A 16,637-nucleotide genomic window follows, 5' to 3' on the forward strand; every position below is an offset into this window, starting at 1 on the left:
TTTTTATAATTTTCCATTACTTTTCTTTCCATGTTCTTATTCTTTCTTTATGCTCTTTAACGGTACTTTATTTTATATCACTAATATAATATTTATTCATTTATCTACGTGTTCTTTTTATCTTTGACACATTTTCTATTCTCCTTTGTGACCATATTATCAGCATGCTTAATCTCATCCTTTAAGTTAAGTAATTTTAGGAATATAATGTATGCATGTCTTTATTTTTCCTATTGTGATACAGACACATAAATACTCATATACACTTTTTTCTCTTTTGATTAATGTTAAATGATAATCATTTACATACTAGATTTACAAAAGCAAAGCCATGTTATCAGTTACTTTTCTGTATATTTCTTTTCTCAGCCTTCAAAACATTTTGGAAATCCCTTACTGTTATCTGCTATAGTTTAAAATTATTCTTTTTAATGGCTGTGTAACATGGCATGATGTGGAACACGACAGTCAAGCTGGTGATTCCTCTTTTGATAGGCAGTCTCTTTGATTCTCAGTTCTTGGCCACTGTGAACAAGTCTGAATAAACATCCTTAGCCATATGCTCTTATTGGCTATGATTTCTTTTCTTTACATGGGGTAGATTACCAGGAGAGTTATTTTTAGATAAATATTACTAAATTGTCTTCCAAAAGGGGGGTATGGCACCTCACAGTTCCAATAACAATACCTGAAATTCTTTCCCATCAGAAAGAGCTCTAGACACTAGAATTTAGAATTTAGATATCATATAATTGTCACTTAAATATGCATTCCATTGACTATTACTGTTATTGAACACATTTCTACATGTTCATTGGGATTTGCTCTTTTTGTGAATTATCTATTCCTATAATCTGCACATATTTTCATTACTTTGTTTTATTCTATAGTACAGTCAGTGCTCCATGTGGGGAGGTTTCACATCTGTAGATTCAATCAACCATGGATCAAAAATGTAGGAAAAATAATAACAATACAAATAAGAAAAAATACAGTATAACAACTATTTACATAGCATTTCCATTGTATTAGGTATTATAAGTAATCGAGAGATGATTTAACGTATATGGGAAGATATGCATAGATTATATGCAAATACTACAACACTTGATATAAGGGACGTGAGCATCCCTGAATTTTGATATCCAAGGGGATCCTGAAGCCCATGGATACTGAGGGATTACTATATTTACCTTATAAGAGCTATTGTATATTATGCAAATTAACTCATTCTTTATCATCGGATTTATATATTTTAGAATAATTACTTTTCTTTTAGCTTTTTTTTGAAATTCCCTGAGGAGTTCCACTGTTCCTGGGGGTACTACCATACCAGGTCGATGCATGAAGTACATGGAGCACACAGGCTCTTACTCCATCTCTCTGCTCCAAAAATCCATTTAAGATACTGTCCTCGCTTAGAGGAAGTGTCAGATGTTATGCTGATAAGAACAATTACTACATTTGATCTTGGCCAAAAGGCTGAGAAGCAATTCTTTTCATTTTTTAATGGTATCTTTTTCTATACAAAAGTTTTAATTTATTTATTTATCTTTTCTTTTACACTATGCAGATTTGAAATAGGAAAGCCTCTCTGATTCCTAGACAGTATAGTTTTTAGAGTTCCTTGCAAATCTTTTGGTTTTCATTGTTGTTAAACATTTCATTGATATGAAATTTATTTTAGAATCTTTTTTTTTTTGTCTCTTTTGTGGTTTTAATTGAAGCATTACTAAACTCTTATAAGCACCAAATTTTAACATCTAAGTCAATTTGGCGGGAAAGAAACACCATCAAGAACTTCTCTCCAGAACAAAACAATGATGTTCATTCCTCCAAACATCCAAACTGAAGGTCTACCAAAACAAAAAAAGCCCACACAGAAAGATAAACAAAAATCACATTCTAGGGGGTCAGTGCATTTAGCAGTCTTCACTGTGCTGTCTAACTGTCCTTCAGCTGACTTTCAACAAAAATAACACCCTAGCTCATCAAAATATACATTTGCCATTTGCTTTTTTAAATTAAAAATAATAATTAAACTTTAAGGAATTCACAATTTCCTGACTCATTTCGATGTCATGTACAGCATTATGGAGGTCAGGAAGGTTATTTGCAGCACAGATGATTGGGGATATTCATCTTCAAGGCTTAGCTTTCTTCCACACAGTGTAAAATACCCAGAATTCCAAGTATGAAGGGACGCAAACGATCTCCTTGGAGAATTCCACAGGACAATACAGGCGCCCGAGCTGTTCTTCATAGAGCGACAGGGCTTCTGTCAGATTGACACAGTTCCCCTGTGTGAACTATTTCCCATCCTGTTTCAATACTTTCATTGAGAGGTCAAGAATCAGTCTGAGAAACTCCCATGTGGAATCTTCTTCTGGAGACGTGGAGATTGGGACAGCCTCAAATCGTTAATCCCATCATCAAACTCTCTCCCTTCTTTGGCTTACCTACCTCTCCAGTACTGGAATACAGTCTATTAGAACCTGATAGCAGTCTCCTCTAAGATTGGCTAAGACATCACCGCACGTTTTTCGCATGTGTTTCTTACATCCATCCATCACCATTTGGCCAGTCTCTACCATAGTGACCATCTTTGGTTTCAGTTTGACTGTTTGACATAACATGCCCCCATCTGCACCTCCCAGAATCAGTACGTCTTTGCCAGCGTAATCTTCTTTGCCACTGCCCAGGATGGCCCGGGTATACGCCAAGTCCCTCTCTGCCAAATTAACATCCCCACTGAGGATGAGAATATTTCCAAATTGCTTCGAGTGTGGAATTTTAATGTTCTGTTAAGGTGAATCTTCCTCATACATCACTTCATCTATGTCGTATCCAACCAGGCGGCCATCAGCGGTGGGCCAGTACCTGTCCATGGCTTCTCCTGGAACTATGGGTGATAATCGCTTCACCCGCCCAGTACTGTCCTGGTTCAGTTCTTGCATTCTTTCTTCAACTTTGTTCAAGAGACTGTCAATTTCTTCCTTGCTCTGTGCATCGCTGTCGTAACTCTGAAGGTCCAGCAACACCAGTCCAGGTGGATAAATTCTCAAATTGGCAAAGCTTGCCGTTTTTGTTTGTGTAGGTTGCTAAGTAGCCGTGGTCCTGCCAGGTATGCACCGACTCCGCCATCCCCTGCTCCTGGGAAATGGGCTGGAGGCCTTTTAGAATGGTGTCGCCATCAGCTTTGGCACCGAGCATGAAGTGGAGCGTGCTGTGCTGTGCTGCTGCCACAGTGAGGCGAGGCCCTGTGCCATGCCTAGGGGTGGCGACCGCGGGAGACTGGGGGGCTGCGCGGCTGTCAGGCTGCGCCGGCAGGGAGTGCTCTGAGCCAGGGGGAGGCCTATTTCAGAATCTTATTTAGGATAGTAGAGGTTATTCTTTCCTTTCAGATTGTTAGCCAGTTTTGCCAGAACCTTTCATTAAATAGTCTATATTTTATTCACTGGATTATACTTCATATTTATCATATATTAACATCCTATTTGTATAGACATCTAAGTTTTAGAATGTATTTCAAAAATTTTATTTAACGCCAAAGCAGTAGTATATGGATTTTATTTCAGTGGTTGTGCAACAGTTTCTCAATTGAAGTTTTACAAAAAGTTTTTAAAGGTTCCATGAGAAATCATGATTAGAAAACTAATTATTAAGTTTCGAGTGATTTTCGAAGCTAACTCTGCCAGTAGTGAATATTGACTGAGCATTCACCATTAGAATTTCTACGATAGGTCTTTCAGCCTTTTAATGCAGCACACAGAGGATGGGTCATCTCATTTGGTTGAATTCATTCTCAGTTTCTGACACAAGATAGTGGAGGCCACGGATTATCGATGACCTTATTGGGAAGAGAGTTGGACAGTGTGACAAGGACAGTTTTCCCCTAAAAATTACTTCTCTTCACCTTCCCTTGTGTGCTGCTGACTAGTTAATAGGACTGAACAAGCTCTGCCAGAGTAACCAAATATCAAAGGGAAATTTTCAATACAAAAAAGTAATTTTTACACACTGTGACTTAGCGACATCTCTGTTATTCTGCTGTTGTGAACTTGGCAAAATGAGAATTGTGTGAATTAGAATTGAATTGTATTGTGAATTTTCTTAAAAATAATTTTATCATTTAGTTTTTTATTATGCCCTTCTATTTTATATTAACCTTTGTGTATTAAAATCACATCTGGCTATCCAGCACAATGATATTTGAAAATCATTTAAAAAATGGAAGAAAAAGATTTTTGGTTGATGGCAATTCTGGTAGAATAATTATGAAGAATCACAGCTGACAAATGCAGCAAAGACTCCAACAAAAATTTTTTATGTCACTAATATATAACTCACAACCATTTGACAGGTAAAGCTAGTGAATACTTTAAATGGCTATTGTGTTCTCAAAACAGAACAAAGTTTTATTTTTAAAAGTCATGTCAGTCAAAAGCTTCAGGAAATAAGTTATTTAGTGGCCAGAAAAGGAAAAGTTACCCAGCTGTTGAAAAACTGTTATAATAATGTCAGCACATAAAATTATAGTGAGCAAAAATGTTCGGACAAGATGCAGTATGAGAAATTGAAGATTCTACTCTCAGTACCGTAAGCTGACGTATTGATGACATGTCACATCAGGCTGAAGAGGTTTTTTTGTAATACATGAAAAGGAACAGTTTCTCTCCAGATTGATGAGTCAACAGATTTTACCAATAAATGTCATGATGTAAGATTTCTAAGTGATAGTGATATTTAAGAAAAAGGTTTTTCTGCTGCAAAGAGTTGCGCACAAGCATTGTCAGCATAAATATAATATTTTGTGTTCATGCAGGGAAACAAAAATTTAAACTTGTAGTAAGTTGATATCCATATGGACGCTGCTCTTACAATGGTTGACTCCATGAGAGATTATGCCTTTCTTGCAAAAAACCAAAAAAGTCCTAATGATGTTGTAACACAAAAATTTCTTCAGAGAGATACTGATGTTAGTAACTCTTACAGGTAAAAAACATTTTGTAGAATGTCACAAAGGAAGGTCTCTTGAAAATTAACTCTAACATCATAGTCCAGAGCAGCTTCACTGATAATCTGGACAAATCTACCTAGAATATACTCATCAAATTTGTTAAATTAAAACAAGCATGGATGATTGAATAGTTTTCAGTATTATTTTATCAAATTAGAGAAAAAATGGTGATAGCAATAATATATATTTCACACTCTAGACATTAAAATTTGGGGGAGATAGAAATAAATTCTAGATCTAGAAGATAGATTTAATTTTTATTAATCATTTTAATATAATTTTTATTATTTGTTTTATTATCAACATGACCCTTGAAATTTTGGCTAAGACTCACAGTAAATAGACACTTTCAAGTTGTGAATCACCTTTCCTTTATTCAGAGAGAAATGTCTTGTGGCTTATATTCATACTCTCCTCTGTTGTAAGGCTAAGCTTTGTGCTATGTTGGGATGCTACCTCAGTGCTAACTTCTTGATCTTAGATGCTCCCACCCATGTTCACGTAAAACTAGTGTGTGAATCTTTCTCTTGAGAAGCTTCCTGGAACATCTTTTTTTTTTTCTTTTTGAGTTTGCTATTTTATATTTCCAATAAAGTAAATTTTGTCTTGATATGCCCAATTGTACAATACTTAGAGAAGCAAATAGCAATAGCCAGACAGTATTTTCTAAGTGTTTAGCATTAAATTTTTCTTAAAGTTTATGAGGATTGAGAGATGAAGCTAATATTATCCTTTCCTCTTACAATCAGCAGAAATAAAGTAAGAGCTATTAGAGAGATTTTTAAAAAAGATTTTGAAAAAAATCAGGTTTATTAAAATATAATTTCATTAAAATAGATACATATTTATCCATTAAATATGCTTAGTTTATGAATTTGATAAACATATACTGCCATGTAACCAACATCTTAACCAAGATGTAGAATATCCCTATAACCGTGAACATTTCTCTAATGATTTATTAGAATCAATCTATTCCTCCAACCCTATCCACTGTCAACCTGTGATTTGATTTTTGTATCTGTAGTTTTGTCTGTTCTAGGATGTCATATGAATTTAATCTCAGATATGTGGTCTTTGGCTCCTTGCAAATAGTGTAATGTATTTGAGATTCAACCATGTTGCTGCATGTATATGTAGTTCAACCCTCATCATTGATAGATGGTATTCTGTTGTAAAGGATGTACCACCATAATTTTTTAATCCATTCAGTAGTTGAATATTTGGCTGTTCCTAGAGGTAGATGGTTGTAAATCTGCTGTAAATATTGAGGTACAGATATTGGATAAACATATGCTTTCATTTATCTTCTATAAACACCAGGGGCAGGATTGCTGGATTGTATGGAAATTCTATATTTAACTTTATAAGAAACTGCCAAACTGTGTACCAAAGTGGTTGTATCATTTTGCATTCCCACTAGTACTTTGTCAGAGTTCTAGTTGCTTTATATCCATTTCAGTATCTGTTAATGTCAGATTTTTTTTTCCTACTATAACCATTCAATTAGATAGCAGTATCATACTGTGGATTTAATTTTCATTTCTTTAATGGCATTTAGCCTTTTGTGCTTATTTGCCATGTGTGTACCTTCTTAGGTGATACATCTATCCACATCTTTGCTCATTTCTTAGTTAATTAGTTTCATCCTAGTTGAGTTGTAGGACTTCTTTACATATACCTGATAAAAGTTTTTTTTTATCAGATATGAATTTTGCAAATTTTTTTGTTACAGTCTGTGGTTTGTCTTTTTATTTTGACTATCTTTCAAAGAATGAGAGTATTAAATATGTTTAAGTGCCATTTATCAATATTTTTTAGTTTTTTTTCTATCATATATAAGAAATCTTTGCTTTAGGCAATGTCACAATGATTTTTTTTCCTAGATCTTTTATAGATTTAGATTTTATATTGAGATCTACGATTTAGTTTTAGAAACACTAAATGGATTGAGTCACTTTTATATAGGATACCTAATCATTCAAGCATAATTTGTTGAAAAGGTAATCCTCTCTCCATTGAATTATTTTAGCATATTCTTCAAATTCAACTGATCGAATATATTTGTCTTGTCTGGTTTTTCTCTTATGTTTCATTATCCATATGTTTATCTTTTTGATACTACATGATCTTGACTATTGTAGTTTCACAGATACAGTGGTACAGTAAACATGGAAGTATTGATATCTTTTCAGTATACTGATTTCCTCTCCTTTGGATATACACCCAGCAGTGGAATTGCTATTCTGTATTTACTCTTTTCTCCAGCCATGTCTAAATTGTAAAAATTCCTAATTTTTTCTTAAAGCCTCTAACCCTTAGATCCTTATTTCTTTTCAGCAATCAGCCAAGCACCAACCCCCCACCCTAAGAAAGTGCACACATACACACAATTTATAAACATTGGCCAATAAGTTAACTTCTTGTCTGTGTTCCCATAGCACTTGCACTATATAACCATTTAGTATTACCTTATCCATTTATTATCATAAGTAGCTCTTATTGCTTTTTTAAAAAAATTCTGTATTCCTCTACTAGATTATATAGTCTATCAAAATAGAAGCAATAAATTGCTCATTTATCTTCTAACCTAGAGGTTATGATAGTATGCATAGTCAACAAATGCCATTGCCGTAACAAATTAATATATTTGTATCAGGGTGTCATCCCTGTCTAGGTTAAGCTGAGATTGGAAACAGTCAGCAATGCAGAGGTAGGGTGACCATCTATTCTTGTTTGCCCGGGTTAATTCTGGTTTATGCCAATGGTCCCAAAATACTTATCTTTTTCACTTAAAAATGTCTTAGTTTGGATGTTAAATAATTTGATAAACCATATCTCAAGTCTATTTTTGTGTGCAATGGAAATGACTTTTGAAGAAAAATTTTGTTAATGAGGGCCTGGAATAACGGAAGTCATTTTCTTCCCATATTGACTAAAGATCCTAAATTTGGATGATGAGAAAAATATAAGTTGGATATAGAAGATGAAGGAGTTATATGCAAAGGCTTATTATGAGATTTGGGGGAAGCAGTGCTGATTTGGAATCTCAGAGACAGTCTATGACAGAGATCGGGAAGTATTATTATCCCCATTTTGGTGAAGGATTGGGTTACCTGAAAGTTTTAGTAAAGATGGAAGGAAAGAATAATGCTGTACAAGGATTTTGTACCTTTCCCTGTATTAGAGGAGACACCCCAGGCAGCATTCTGCAATTTTATGGAGGTACCATCAGAAGTTTAAAAGCCAAAGTGCCCCCTTGAGTGTAGAGATCATACCCAGTGGTATGGCATCGTAGGTACAGTTTTTCTGGAGGACAGGTGAGATACTTTCTGCATATGCCCTGAAATAATTGAAACAGACTTTGCCAGGAGGGTTTGGGTGTACATGGCCCAGAAGCTTTGATTCTTATATAATGAGATTTGAGTTAATCAATCTGCACATTTGGGCCCCAATGTTAGCAGAATCTGAAAAGTACACATAGTAATGCCTTGGGACATTCAGGTAACATACTTATAAATAAATAAAGAGAGAATCAGTGACTACTAGCATCTCACAACAGATTCAGCCTCACAATGTGCTCTTTTAGAGAACTTTAACATAATTTTTTATTATTACCATGAATAGAGGTTCAAGATTTTAGCATGCATTTGATTAAATATTAATAAATATGCTTGGAGAGAGTGAATATGTACCAGCAAAATAGAGGGGAAATGTCATTTAGAGCTGGCAGAGAAACGAGACTAGTGGTGGAGATTACTCTAGGATGCAGATGAGAGAGATGATTTTTCACAACTGCAGGTGAGTGAAATGAAAATGCCTAGCTCTGTCCCTCCATGGCAAAGGCTAGGGACCTATCAATTTTGTCAGCACCTGAATACTATTTTGCTAGCAGGCATTAATTACATAGGCTAGACAGCTTGCAAAGGAAAAAACAAAAGTTGAGAATCTCTATTCTGGGGTAAATTTCCTAAGCAGTGTGTGAGAGGTGTACGCAGAAATCCTGTTGACAAAATATTTTGTGCAAGTGCCTCCCACACACAGCTTTAGAATGTTACCCCTATGTGTTTTCCATTCCTGCTGCTATTCAAATAACAAATGTCTGCAGCGTTTTAATCTGTTTCTTTCTCTCCCTTGCCCCATGACTCCTCCAAGAAACATTAGCAACTATTGCATTCATCTCCTTATGTCATTTCATGTAATTTTAAAATGATTTTAAAATTAAATTGAGTTATCTGGAAGGTAAGTTAAATGAAATGCACCATGAACCCTTCACAGTAGTATAATATACTTTGTAAGGTGTTAAAATTCAGATTTTTCATTGGAAAAGTTATAAACATTCTTTTATTACAACATCTTCTGTGTTTTAAGTGTTTTCGAGGAGCACTGAAGAAACACACAGCCTGAGATTATAGAGTGACTGAAATGTTTCTCTCGTAAGGATCCAAACATTTTAACGACACCATTCTTGTCAATGACGGCAACATTTTACTTGCCTTCTCTGTTAAGTGGACCATCATGTTGGTCTGAGTATATTCTCAGCTTCTGGAAGCTATCTGGAAACTGTTCTCTGAGAGCATGCTTGCTCTTAGTAGCAACCACTGAAAATGCAGTGACAAGGAAATTCAGGTCATTCTTTCACTCACCATTCACCTAATAAACTTTTGTTGGACACATGTGGTATACATATTAGAAGTATATGATATTCAAGAACAAGTGTACTGGTGGAAAGAAAATGGGCTATGAATCCAGGAAGACTTAGAGTTGTGAATCCTGATTCCGCCCTTGCTTGCCATGTGGCTTTGGACAATATATTTAACCTTGGTGCATCTCAGTTTCTTTATATCTCTTCTTCATATATATGAAAATTAGCGATATCATGCATACTACTTTCTTTTATATTTTCTTTGTAGAAAGTTATAACTTTTAAGAAAGAAAAAGAATGGTATAATATGGAGTTCAGTCTTATATTCAGACATATCTAGATTCAAATTCCTGCTTTAGCATTTTGGCATCTATAGTGGGGTCTCAATGACTGGCCCTAATTTAGTAGTACAGAGCAAATATAGATTCTTTATTTGGTCTATAATTAGTCAAGTCCTTCTGTTAGATATGGGGGTCAGTGTTAAATATCCAACAAAATTTAGCTTTAAAGCTCAGACAGATACAGTAATTTAAATAGTTCTATTAGATCAGTAGTTCTCAAATAGTAATACATATTGGAAGCACCGGGGGAGTTTGAAAAATACAAATTGCTGAATGTTACCTCCAAAGGTGCTGCTTCAGAAAGTCTAGGAAAGGGCTGAGAATTTGCGTTTTTAACAAATTCTTAGGTAATGCTGATGCTTCTAGTTGGGGAACTACATTTTTGAAAACCTCTGCTTTACATAATGTTCAGAAAGATTTTTCCTTGTCTTTTTTTTTCTTTCTAGTCTGTTAAATTGCTGGGAAACCAATTTATTTTAAGGAAGTTTTGGCCACCATTGACAAAAATATAAACATATTTAGGATAATTCTGAATATGTATGTTAACATTTATATGTTATCATATAATATACAATATGTATAATATAAGTTAACATTTGTGATAGTCAACTTAGGCACCTATAAAAACTTCAAGATAGTATTCAAATAACTTGAGTTTATCAATTTAGGACATTAAAATATTTACAACTCTTATGACTTTACATTAGCATAATTTATATAATTTGTCTTTTGAGTAATATCATGGGCCCATGGCAGTTCAAAGGCTCAACTCTCTCCAGTAAACTCTAATTATTATTTTTGTTTTTATCCTTTTACTTGGGACTGTAGTTCTCTTTAACATTATTAGATATCTTTAAAAGCAGGCTTGTCATCTACCATCAAGATATTCCAGGTGCAACTTGATTTTCTCTATGCAAAACATGGACTCCACTAATGTCAGTGAAAAACAGTATTAGGGACCAACATTTTGTGTTCTAGGAGTGTATGTTAGATTAGATCATAGGGCTGGTAACATTTATTGAAACTCATAAATTTATGTTAATATATCTAATTTATTACATTATTGTAACTCTTTGAAGTCATTTCTTATCCTCTTCTATTTTAAAAGTTAAATCATCTTTGCTTTTTAAAAGCTATCAGCTTCTATGATCTCTATCACAAATATTTTATTAATTTTAATATGCTAGGCTGTATTCTGTCATTGCAAATAACATGGTTAATTTAGAATATTGCCATATTTCATTCAATCTAAGATGCCACGTATTGTGCCATTAAGAAAGAAACAATGCTATATGGATATTCATAATTCAGAAAATGAATCATGACTTCACCTCACAGCATACATGAACATCAATTCAGGGGTGTTGCAATCTAAATATAAAAGACTAAACAATAGGGCTACCAGAAGATAAGATCTGGAAGTAGAAAAAATATTAAGTAGAATATAAACACTTTAATAACCATAAAGAAGCATTAAATGGACTACATTAAAAAGAAAATCACCATTAAGAAAGTGAAAAAGTAGGCCACAGAGTGGGAGAAATTATTTATATTACATATAACTGAAAAGTGTTTATATCTAGACTATGTAATGACTTCCCCAGATCAATAAGAAAAAAGGAAGACAGATCAATTTAAAAATTTTTAAATGTGAAAAAGACTTCAGCAATAACTTCACAAAATAGGCTATCCAAATTGCCAATATGCATATGAATTATTTTGCCTCTTTTCATTACCAGGAAAATACAAAGTTAAGCAGCAGTGAAATCTTACTTTGTACCCATAAGAATGGCTAAAATAAAATTGGCTAAAATACCAAATACTGTTCTACATGCAGAGCTGCTGGAATTCTCACACACTGCTGGTAGGAGCCTGATTTGTATAAGCACTTTGTAAAAGTGTTTGATAATACTGTTAAACAAACGCATACTCTGTGACTCAGTAATTCCACTCCTATGTATAAACCTAACAGAAACCTGTACGTATGTGCACTAAGAGCCATGCATGAGGGTGTTTATAGAAGTATTATTCTTAATTACCAAGGTCTGGAAACAGTCCAATATCAATCAGCAGTAAATTGGATAAATAAATTGTGGTATATTTATACAATAGAATATGAAACAACAAGTAAAATTAATAAACTACTGCTACACAAAGCCGACAGGATAAATTGAGCAAATATATTACTTTTGTAAAGACTCCAGACATAAAAGAATACATACTGTGTGATAATATTTATATAAATTCAAAAAACAGGAAAGACTGGTGGCTGAAGTTGTTACTTTTGGGGAAAAGGAAGGGTAGTGACTATGAGCTGCACAAGAGGGCATTCAGGGTTTCAGAATATTCTATTTCTTCACTTGGTCTGTGTTCACTTTGTATTAGTAATAGCTCCATCAAGCTATATCCTTTAATTTGTACACTTTTGGTTTATACTTCCATGCCAACATTTTTGTTTTCATGGAAAAGCGATATGCAAAACGTTACGTGGGAACAGAAGACAATAAAAGTGTCTGTATCTGACTTTGGACATCAAAGAAGTCATCTCAGGGGGTACTTGATGTCAGACCTCAGGCTATGATGCATTCCAATGCAAGCACAGAAATCTCTTCTTTAGTGATTTAAAGAAGTAAAGGCTTTATGTTTGTCATCAGAAAACAACTGAGGAATGTACATACCGCAATAACACCATCAAGAACTCTGGCTAACTCAATTCCTGCTGTCCTTATGGTGTGTTTTTGTCCTCTTGGCTAAAAGATGGCTGCTCTTTCTTCAGCAATTTAGTCCAAGTTACAGGAATGGAGAAAAAGGAAAAGGTTGCCCAGCAATCTTACACCTACACTTTATTGATGATAGCTGAGTCACCTTGGGTTTGGGGAAACTTGGGATGATAAAATAGAAGGAGGAAAGGTAAAATGGTTTGAAATGGGTTTTGAGAGAGCTGATGTAGGTGACTTGCCATAGACTTGAAAGATACGTCTGCTTAGATACGCTTTGGAGGGATATCACAATGAAAAGTATGTGCAAATGTAAGTTTTCAACACCACATGCTTCCTCTAGCCTAAGTAAGGTCACATGTTTCCAGAAACTGCTCCATGTCTTCACGTATAGGAGGATGTAAGGTACACTAACTATACTTAATGTTATGGCATCTCTCGAGGAATAAAGGATCATAAAGACATTCACTGCTTAGGCACTTAATTAGGAAGCAGAAAGCAAAATGTGTGGGTTCATATAGTAAAAATCAGGTCCAATTATTTTCCTTTTGGTTCTTCTTTAGTAGTTTGGCATAAATGAAGTGATGGGAAAACAATTTAATATCAGGCATGAAATTTCTGAAGCATTCAGTAGATAGGCATCCACATTTAAAGTTTCTTTTTTTTTAAAAAAAAAAAGAAAAATATCATGCCAATACTTGAGAAAGAATAAAATTATCTTTTGGTCATTCATCTGCAGTAGAATAGAATGAAAATTTTGTCAATTCTTGAATTACTAGGAATTGGTCACCCATTTAAGAAATAATTATTGTGCATCCTTTATGACGGGCTCAGGAATTAGCCGAGTATTGCACAGTTAGTAAATTCTGGAATTGAATCCAAGACTTTTTTTGTTTGTTTGTTTTAATTTAGGTCCAATGGTCTTTCTACTCTAAGGGTTGCTTGGAATGATATTGATTCCTATAATGATCCTGATGGTTGGCTGCATCCACCTATCTGCCCGATTGTCCGAATAAGTAGACAGTTAATGCTCACATTGCACAACAATGATATGTGTGATATATTATGTTGTTATTTCACATCAGCCTCAGTCATTGTCAGTAGGTTCTAAAGTATTTACTATGAACTAATTGTGAAAGGGAGAAATGTCCAAGAGGAAACTTACCTGATTTTTCCCTGGGGAGGGCTCCTGGATTATAGGATTTAGGTGTTATTCTAGCTCAAAGTTCTGCCAACATAAATGTACGGGTCTGGATATATCTTGTGCAACCTGAAATTTTGAAACACCATTTTAGAAAAAAAGGAAAACTCTAAATATTTAATTCTTACGGTAAAAAAGAATAAAAGGAAAGAAGGAAATTTCCAGAAATAATACACACATCATTCATTTTTCCAGGTTTAAGCAATCCCAAACTAGATTCTAATCAGAATTAATGTGAGCAACATATAAGAAATGATGCTGGTTCAGGGAGGTAGAACTTCCATTTAGCTTCGTACTTTGAATTCTTTTTCTTGGCATTGTTGTACTGTTTGAAGATTTTAACTTTTCTTAAATTAACAGTTGAGGCAAAACTGTTCCAACTGCCACTATAAACGGAATCTTAAACAAAATAAAGTGCTATTTAGAATTCTTAAAATAGAATCATTTTGTTGTAAAATGTTGATAATCTCACGGCAGTGACTCAAAGCCAAATTAGGCAAAGGGCATGTTGCCACCAATGTACCTTTGCATACGTGAACCTGAAGCCGAATATGCAACATCTGTGCACATGTAGGGATGCTGAGATGGGGTTAGAGTTTTGTCTATGTACTATACAGAGTATTTCACTCTTTAACTGCCCTTGCACAACTGATAAACACTTAATAACTACACTTGGCATAATGTGTGGGGTGGGTTTTTTCTTTCACTTTTTAAAGTTTGAGGTAAAATATATGGCTTGCCTTTCAATCATGGAAATGAGTCCATATGTGTGAAAGGGAAGCAAAGACAGATTTTTCATATGACTCAAATACAGTCCACCTTAAATATAATCCCTTTTCTGGGAAAATAAAACTAATTTGTACACTTTTTTTTTTTTTTGTCAGCGATCCACTGCAGAGGATGGAAAATCCCTTCTAATGGCTCATGAAACTTGTCACAGGTAGGTTATATTTGATGACTCATAAAAGAGGAATTGTGATGCACATTAATTATTTTTTTGGCTATAAAATGATGCTGGTTTATTTTGTGCTAATAATGGGAAAGTTAATAAATGTCATTCAAGTCATTAAAACTGAAGTTTCTGATGCTGTTGGAAACTATCATCCAAGAATATGTTGAGAGAACAAACACTTACGGTAACCTACCATAGTTGTTAATATTCTCATCATTAATATAATCTACTGTTAATCATTAATATTCACTAAATCTATTTGTTACCAAGCAGTGAATAACTTACTTCATTGTTTTACTAAAGCAGGGAATAATCTCAACATTAACACTTAATAGTAGAGTTTTCTTCCTACACATAAGTATCATGCCATAAAATAGTTTTAAAATGTGCCATTAACCAGGCCTAGTGTGGGCGAGGGTGTTGGAAAATGGACATCATATATAGCATGTGGGAGTAAGCTGGTACAACATTTCCAGAAAGCAACATGTATCAAAAGATGACATACTCTTTGAACTGGAATCTAAATCTAGAAATCTGCCCCAAAGAATTAATCAAATTATAAGCATATTCATCACATTATTTATAATAGTAAAAATGAAGTAATTAAAATTTCTTATAAGATTTAAAAGATGTTAATACTGACGTGTCAAATAAATTATGTCAAAATTATGAAAATTTATTTTTTTGATATAGACAATGTTTAGTAGGTTGCTAAGAGGGGAAAAGGAGGTTGCAGAAAACTGGTATATATAACTCTTATAAAAATAAGTTTATTTATAGTTAGGCATATGATACATAGATATATAGTTGTTGTAGAGATATCTTAGCCAGTTATAAATACATTGTCTATATTAGATACAAATGAATAGAATAGGAAAAAAGCTATTATAATGTTAAAATAGTCATCTCTGTTATTATGGATGGCTTCAAAAATTATCTTTTTGATCTTCTCTGTATTTATCTTTTTTCTAAAGCAAATAGGAATGCTTGCATAGAGAAATTAAAATTAATAAAATATAGGCTATTCATTGAATTCTTTCTCCACTTTCCTTCTGGGATGGCACTGTCTTCTTGATAGATGGTAAGGGCAGAAGGAATGATCTATCTAAGCTGCAAATTGTCTAGATCACACCTGTCATTTTCTATCACACATAAGTCAGCAGTAATCCTATGGGGATTTCTATATATCTATCCCTCCCCCTTTACATGCATGTAAAACACATTTTTAATGGTGGGGTTAGGAATCAAATTGGGCCTCTTATTAGTGGCTCCCTAATTTCTCTCTGATTTTTTCTCCTTCCATTAACTGGTTGAGTTTTCACCCCTTCTGAGTTTGAAAGCTGTTTTTCTATTACTACACACCTTTATCCATTCAAAGTATGGTCATTCAAAGTTTGATCCTGGGGTATTAGCAAGCCAAATTCTTCAACTGCAGGTGGTCGAGGACTTCATGAGAGATTCTGTTTCATCCCACTTTCTCACCCATTTGGTAATGTTAGAAAAGACTGTCTAGATCCAAGATTCTGATGGCTCCTGCCACCCAGGATATGAGGGAACCCAGCGAGTGGTTCAGCAAAGCCCCAGAAGAGATTTCTCCTCCATTTTTGACATTCCACCAGTCTAGACTATGGAATATCGTAGGCTTGCTACTGGGCCAATTTCAAAAGAGGAGACAAAAAATGAGGGGAAAGGGAGACCAGGTAAGTTAGAGGTTAATAACATGAGCTGTTGTGTCAGGCATTACCTGGATTTGATTTCTAA

The 16,637-nt window shown here is 34.3% G+C and overlaps 1 non-coding gene and 1 pseudogene across 1 annotated transcript; both read right to left on the reverse strand.

Annotated features, from left to right (window-relative positions):
• Positions 1-1,299: 1,299 nt before the first annotated feature.
• Positions 1,300-1,494, reverse strand: LOC138385658 (U2 spliceosomal RNA). Its single transcript, XR_011233868.1, has one exon. It is a non-coding gene; the product is annotated as a U2 spliceosomal RNA (small nuclear RNA).
• Positions 1,495-2,133: 639 nt separating this feature from the next.
• Positions 2,134-16,637, reverse strand: part of LOC138384913 (spermine synthase pseudogene) — a 49,282-nt pseudogene continuing 34,778 nt past the window's right edge.

Source organism: Eulemur rufifrons, chromosome 6, assembly GCF_041146395.1.
Source record: "Eulemur rufifrons isolate Redbay chromosome 6, OSU_ERuf_1, whole genome shotgun sequence".
In the NCBI taxonomy this organism is placed as follows: domain Eukaryota; kingdom Metazoa; phylum Chordata; class Mammalia; order Primates; family Lemuridae; genus Eulemur; species Eulemur rufifrons.